This window comes from Thamnophis sirtalis, unplaced genomic scaffold (assembly GCF_051295495.1).
Source record: "Thamnophis sirtalis isolate CommonGarterSnake01/CBP01778 unplaced genomic scaffold, rThaSir2_p1.2 scaffold_8, whole genome shotgun sequence".
In the NCBI taxonomy this organism is placed as follows: Eukaryota; Metazoa; Chordata; class Lepidosauria; order Squamata; family Natricidae; genus Thamnophis; species Thamnophis sirtalis.
The window spans coordinates 31,472,612-31,480,451 of record NW_028261388.1 but is presented as its reverse complement, the minus strand read 5'-3'; positions in this window follow the sequence as shown (position 1 = coordinate 31,480,451).

Below are 7,840 nucleotides of genomic sequence, written 5' to 3'. Positions count from 1 at the left end.
AGAAATCACTTCATGTGAAATAACAGTTTCTCACATGAGTGTTTGCATTTCAAATCAAGGAATAAGAGACAAAGGCTAACTGGAGTCCTCAGATCCAGGACCTAGGCTTCCTGATACCGTAAAAAGCACACGCTTAGTCTCAAAAACCCTCTTTTTATTTCAAAGGCTGTGAATTATGTTCAATCGCTTTCATGCGCGCGACACTGGGGTGGTCTGCATGGAAACAGTCAAGGTCCTGGGAGCGGAGGGAGGGGGGAATGACCATCCAGTTGCCCCACAGGCAACCGCAGTGGAGTGACAGCTCCAGCTGACAAGTCTTAAAAGGGAGGAACTCCGGAGAGATGACCCTGTACGCCAGCCCCTCAGGATCCATGCCATGACTTGAGATAGGACAGGGTCAGCTTTGGAATGGGTGGCCACGTCAGTGGCTGAAAGTGGAAGGTCCAACTCAGCAATGGAGAGGACCGAGAGGCAAGGGACTGGCAGAGAGTCAGCACAGGGCAGGGGGCAGCGGCTGAGGGCATCAGCATGTCCCAGCTGCTTGCCAGGACGGTATCTTAGTGTGTATGAGTACGCTGCGAGAAACTCCGTCCAGCGGGTCATCCTGGGGGACAGGATGGGAGGGGTCGGCCTATCACCGGCCAAAAGCCCAAGGAGCGGCTTGTGGTCGGTGTAGAGTGTAAAGTGCCGACCATACAAGTAATCATGGAACTTTTTAATCCCAGACACCGCAGCCAGAGCCTCCTTGTCAATCTGGCTGTAATTCCACTCGGCGGAGGAAAGTGTCCGGGAATAAAAAGCAATGGGAGCCTCCAAGCCATTGGGAAGACATGGCTCAGGACCACCCCCAAACCCACAGGGGAGGCGTCACAAGCTAACATCAGAGGCAGCTAGTCGCTGTATTGCACTAAGACTCCTCAGACGTCAGCATGGCTTTGACAGCCGCGAACGCATGTGCCTTGCAGCTGCCCCACTGAGGCCAAGGTGGCGCAGTGGTTAAATGCAGCACTGCAGGCTACTGCTAGATCAGCAGGTCAGCGGTTCAAATCTCACCGGCTCAGGGTTGACTCAGCCTTCCATCCTTCCGAGGTGGGTAAAATGAGGACCCAGATTGTTGGGGGCAATATGCTGACTCTCTGTAAACCGCTTAGAGAGGCCTGAAAGGCCTATGAAGCGGTATATAAGTCTACTGCTAAGTCTACTGCTATTGAAGCAGTTGTCACAGTGGGGCTGCTGGCTTCTTGGTGGTGCAGGTGGACCGTAGGCCTGTAGAAGAGGTTCGGCCTGCGAGGGAGGCGGCAGGGAAGCCCGGCAGACTTGTGCCAGGTGCCCTTTCTTGCTGCAGCGGGGCAAGATACCCTGGCATGATTGCCTTCACAACCAAGGCAGGCAGCAGCTGCCACAGCGGCTCAAACTTGAGGAGGTTGTTGTCACCGGGGAACGGCTCTGAGGCGGTCGACCTGGTCCTCGTCATCTGGGTCCAGCAACGGGGCCAGCTCGTCGATCAGGCAGGCTCTCGGGGATGGCAATGGAGGCATGTATTTGGCCATCTCGACAGTCGACTTTTCCGAGAGTTCCGCAGCCCTAGCTTCATAGACAGCCTGAGGCAGGGTAATGTCCGCCTTGGCTAGCAATTCCCGCTTGAGGCGAATGTCCTTTACCCTGCACACAAACTGCTCCACCAAGCTGTCCTCCAGATCAAGGAATTCGCACTGGATGGCGGCAACTTGGAGCGATTGGAGGAATTGGCTGATAGACTCGGATTCCTTCTGCATACACTGGCGGAAGGCGTAGTGGCATGTAATCTTTGAGGGAGCCGGGGCATAATGATTTTTTAGCCCGTCCATAAGTTCGTCCCAGCTCAGCTCATAAACCGGCCTCGGGGCCGTGAAGGAACGGGCTGTCCCGAACATTTCTGAAATTACAGCAGATTTCTGGAATGTGCTTCTTGCTAGGGAGAAGAATAACCTTTTTGTTGATGTTTTAAAAATGAATTTTGAAAACATGCACCTAAATTCCTTAATTCCATATATTTCCTAATTTTCCTGTTTGGGGGCTGTTTTACAATCTGTAAATGTTTATAAATCAGTTATATACTTTAAAAAAATATTCCAAAACTTTCACCGTATAATTGGGAGGGGCGAAATCTTGGCAATTTCAGAAATAGCACTGGAGCTCCTACTGTTTTGTAAGCACATTGGATTTTTAAAAGTTAATGGAACATAACCATAACTCTCCATTCAAATCATACATTTAAGAAGTAAGTGCAACTCCCTCTACTGTCACCAGTGATATTTTTCAGGGATGAATAAATGCTAACCTGATAGGTCTATTGATTGGCAACCATAAGAGACAGAGCATTTTCTATAGCATCTAATTTTCTAACAAAATTAACCATCAAAGTATGTCTATCTGGCCTCATCCATAGTTATTTCTAAAAAAAGCCTTGACTGCCTGAATTTTCAGATTGTTTTTTTAAATTGATGGGCCAGATTTATTTTGTAGATTTCAGTACTCACTATTGCTATTAATTTAAATATTGTATGCAGTTACCTTTAGTTACTTGCATGCTTGCGCACGACACTGAAATGAAGGTGACATGAAATATTGTATAGATATACTTTAAATGGTAAATAAATAAGAGGGCTTTCTACTTCTTTTGCAAGTTTATTGATTTTTTTTTTTTAAATCACTCTTAGTTGGGCAAAGTAGATCCCAGTTATGTAAGCCTATCCCTTCTTTGAAACTAAAAGTCTAAAAGGCAATTTTTCCTTTCCTCTCCTCAATGCAAATAATAATTGAGAGACCGCCTCCTGCCAATTACCTCCTCGCGACCTATTAGATCGCACAGATTAGGCCTCCTCCGAGTTCCATCCGCCAGTCAGTGCCGACTGGCAACTACGCAGAGGAGAGCCTTTTCAGTGGTAGCTCCGACCCTTTGGAACGATCTCCCCATGGAGATTCGTACCCTCACCACCGTCCAGACCTTCCGCACAGCCCTTAAGACCTGGCTATCCCGTCAGGCCTGGGGTTAAAGATTGCAATCCGCCCCCGCCCGAATGATGAATGATGTGTTCTATTTTTAATTATGTAGTGTTTTATGTCTCACTGTCTTGTATTCCCCTCCCTATGAACTGTAAGCCGCCCTGAGTCCCCTCAGGGAAAAGGGCAGCCTATAAATAATAATAAACCAAACCAAACCAAACCAAACCAATTGTAAAATAAATGATAATCTAAAGAGAAAACAGTACCATATTGTGTGTTGTATTTATCTATTTGTCCTTTTCTTCATGAGTTCACATGTTAAATCTGACAACGGCATCACTCAAAATAATTATAGGACTTATCAGTGTTTTCTTTCTATAGTCAATGAATAAAATAAAAGAATTAATTCCACCAAACACCAAAAACATTCCTGAATGTCTTTTATATATGCAGTATGCTATTATATAATAATAAAAATAACAAGAAAGGCTTTTGGTTACTCTCTCAGGGTTATTCTTTAAAGTGATGAAGTTCAAGAATTCATTGCTACTTGAAGTTGAGATAGTCTACTTTATTACTGCCATCCCAAAACTCATTTATGATCTTATTGAGTGTCAGAAGACAGCAAGTTTTGCTAAGATTCATAATGTAAATGCCTTTAACTTACACTATTCTCAGAGTACATAAACAAAAATCAATGTACTCCCTTAAAAATGTTTAGGCACATGTTCTCCCTTTTTCAAATTATGACTCCTGAGCTTAAATCCAGATAACCCTGAAGTCAGCATTGTTAGGGGATTATTAGAACACTGTATTAATGATCTTTCCTTTTTTAGGTTACCACATTGTCCCAGATATTTTTTTGCCTCATGGATACCATCAAATTTCTTTGTTGCCTAGTGTCTTCTTCCAGGGATGGGTTGCTGCCGGTTTTACTACCAGTTTGCAACCCACGTGTAACATGCGCACCCGACGCACACTGGGTGTGCATGCACTCTTCAATGTAAATTGTTCTGCGTGCACGTGCAGAACAATTGACAATGAATTGTGTACATGCAGTCACTGAAATCCAAAATGGTGGCAGCCTTCTTAGCATAGGTTCTTTGTACTTCCCAGAGTCATAGCCATCTTTTGAACCCCAAACTTAAATCTGTCACCACTTCTCAACTTACCCTCACTTTTGACCAATCTTGTGAATTATTTTTTCATGTAGCAGAGCACAACTATTGTTAACTCTTCCCTCAAGAACAAGGTCATTCAGCTTAATTTCTCCTTAAACTTTCATTAATATAAATGAGTAATAAAAATGCAATCTGGCAGCAGAGGAATATATATTGACATATGAAAAATATACAGTAACATTGTTTTTTTAATTACAGTAAGGGATGCAAAGTAAAGCATGAAGAAAGAAAGCAAAAGCAAAAATATAGTAAATGTAGTAAATACAACATTTTTCCAATACAATAAATACAACCTCAATTTAATTGTAGCTAGAAATCAGGAGAAGTCTAGTAGCAATCTTTCACATGAACAAACTTGATAAAATGTCTATATAAATATAAATTTGTATAAGTTGCAGCTCAATTGATCAGATGTATAAGAAGTATGTAACTTGGGATGTAATATTTAATTTGGAATGGAGGAGAGAGAAGGAAAGCAGGTTGGATACACAGATGCATATTACATTGCGCCTCTTACATAAAAACCTTCTACATTAAAAAATGTGTTTGTTGAGACTGGAAGATGTTAAACTTAAGTGTCTGCATTAGAGAAGCTTCTGGCATAGGAAACTCCTGGACACCTTTGCTGTGCCACCTGAGTTGGGAGCATCTCTCCTAGGATTTCCTCCGAGGCTTCTTCCAGAGTAGATCACTTACCCATTTTGACATGGATTCAACTTCTCCATATAATAGAAGTTACTTCACATTGCAAATATAACCAATAATAAAGATAATATGGTACAGAGAGTTGCAAGTTTCCAGATGGTCTGGAAAATGCTTAACTATAGTTTAAAATTAACAGAATTAATTTAATTTTTATGTTTTTTCTCTCTCTTCCTGCAAAACTCCAATACAAATCCATTCTATACTCCTTTTGTATGCCACAAGGAGCACTTTGAAAAGTATTGCTTTGATTTATGATTCATCAGTTTTCATATTGCCTGAATTTAAATAAATTTTGAGAATTTTTCAACCACTCTCTGGGAAATTCACATGTAGGCAAAAGCCCTTCTGAAAGCAAAGTTCCTCTGAAACTGTTATCTAAAAAACTGCTAAATTCATCAGATAACTTTTTTTTCAAAAGCCTTAGAAGAGATGTCCTTCAAGAATTTAACTACTTTCCTTTTAAACCAACTCAAAATGATGGTAACATGATAATGAATCTTGTCAGCAATGAGCCACGTTGTTCTCTGTGAAGGTTCACACAGGTTAATTTTGTGTGAAGGGTTTTAGGGGAGTGTCAGCTTTAAATCTCTTCCCAGTTAGCTTCATTCATCAGCCTTGGAACAAATAATCTGAGAAAGGGAGACGTCTCCCTAATTTCTCCATGCCTGGCATAATTCTATTACCTTCTTGGTCTCCTTTTTCCAAACTTTTGGAAAATGTTTGACCTTATCTGACAGGGAATATGTTTGAGTCCTTTTATCATTTTAGCTTTCTTTGATTGTATTTCATTGAACCAACCATACTGGCTTGGTTCTCAGTCATCTGAGCTGTGAATCATGGTCCACAAATCACAGCAGTAAGGGACTATACATTATACTAAGCCATTATAATTTAGTGTTACATGAGAATACCTCCAGTACTGTGTCTGGTAAATCAGAGGCTGTAATGAAGGTTTGCTGACCTGTTTTGAGCATCCTTAAATATTTTCCAGTGATAAGTGCACTTAAACTCAAAGAATGGAGTCTTGATATCATTGGAACTATACAGTGTCCTCATTTCAAAACAAAAACTGAACCCAATTCTGATAATACCCTGGAGAATCTGAACCAAAGCAGGGTCCTGTTATTCCCTGGCATTCATGCATTTTCCATTGCCATGTCCTGAAGACAGCAGCATCTGCTTGTCCTAGTGGCCTCTGGCTACTGTCTGCCTACTCACCAAAAATGAACAGCAGCTCCTCCCTCCTGACCATAAAAGTCAACGGCATGCTACCGGCAGCTGATCAGAGCACTTTCTTCCTTTTCTACTGATCTCTTCTCTCTCTGGATCTTGCATGCTCAAGGTAAGAAATCTCTGGATATCTCTCTCTCTCTCTCTCTCTCAGTTACTCTCTCAAATCTTTCAATTACATGCCAAGAGAGCCCAAGCAGCCGTCCTTATCTGCTGCTATATTTTGAGGTACTGTTCAGTTGATGGGTCTTTTTCAATAGCAAGTAGCAGGCTGTTGTTTTAACAATGAAAGAGGATTGCTTAATTTACTGGAAAATATGTAACATCTGTGGCTACAAAAAGCTGTTTTTCCTTTCAGTAGTAAGGGGAAAAAAGGAGAGGGGGGGGGGAATCCTGAAATTGTTATTTAACCTTTTCAATGTTGCTTATAGTTTAATAAGAGCAAGAGTACACCCAGTAAAAGTCACAAAACGTGTGTACCCTAAAGGACATTAATATTTTCCCCTTTTACAGCAGAAAGGGCTTTACTGTTTGTTTCCTGAAATGTTCATTATAAGTTTGAAAAAGAACAACTTTCTGCATTTTATTGCTTTGCAAGACACGATTGTTCTGAGGTTTCACCTAAAGTACCCTAATTAGTTAGAGGTTTTACAGTGGGATAAAGTTTGTTGAACTGAACACCTTGAGCCTGTGTTCAAACAGCCGTTTATGACTTTTGAAAAACAAGAATGTTATACATGTTACCCCTTTGATCTTATCCCTTTTATAATATTCCAGAATTCGGTGCTAATCAGAAGACTGTTATGTTTATAAATTGCAGACTCAATATTAAGAGTGCTGTCATAAAATCAGAGATATTAAAAGGAAAAGATATTTAAAACAGTTTTTAGAATACACAACTCTGCCTTCTGTTTACCAGAATATATTGTTTTTATGTCAGTGCACTCAATCAATTTGTCCCATGGCATTTAACCACAAAGTCCATTTTTAAAAGGAATGCAAATCCTAATCCAGGAATGCCTGCAGAAAGTTCTGAGATGCAAGCAGTCGGGAATTAGTGCAGTACAAAAAGTCACTGCTAATTGTGGTCCTGCATAGCTTTACACTGCCTAAGACACATTTGTGCCATTCATTTCTTTGAAATGTTTTGTTCTTAATAATGAATATTGCATGTTTAATAATAGTTATTAACATAAACATTGCATTTATACACATTGCATATTAATATTTGATTTGTTTAAATACAAAAACATTACCTTAAAATTAAGTTTGAGTTGTCCAAATATTACTATTACTTTAGCCAGTTTTCAATAGTGTAAACATTTAATAAGTATCTAAAACTACATCTCAATAGTAATAGCAAGGGGAAAAAATATAACCGGAAGTTACATAAATGTTTGATGTGTCTGAAATTGCTATTAAAGTAGAGAACATTTTGCTAAGCCTTGTAATTTTTTAAGAAACTTGGATGGAGAAAAATCGGATTCGTTTGTTGAAAAACAAATGCTGCATGTAATTTTTGGATCAAGAAAACCTTGTATGTTTTGCACTCAACCAGTATTTCCTTTGCAAATATCATTTATCAAATTATAGTTATTAATACCACCCACTCACCCATCTACCATAGTTAAGTCCTTGTAATTTAAGGAATGCACTGTCTGAAGAGTTCAGATTAAAATAAGATTCTACTGTGAAATTCCACTTAATGTGCAAGTTCTTTTTAACCAAATACTTTTGAA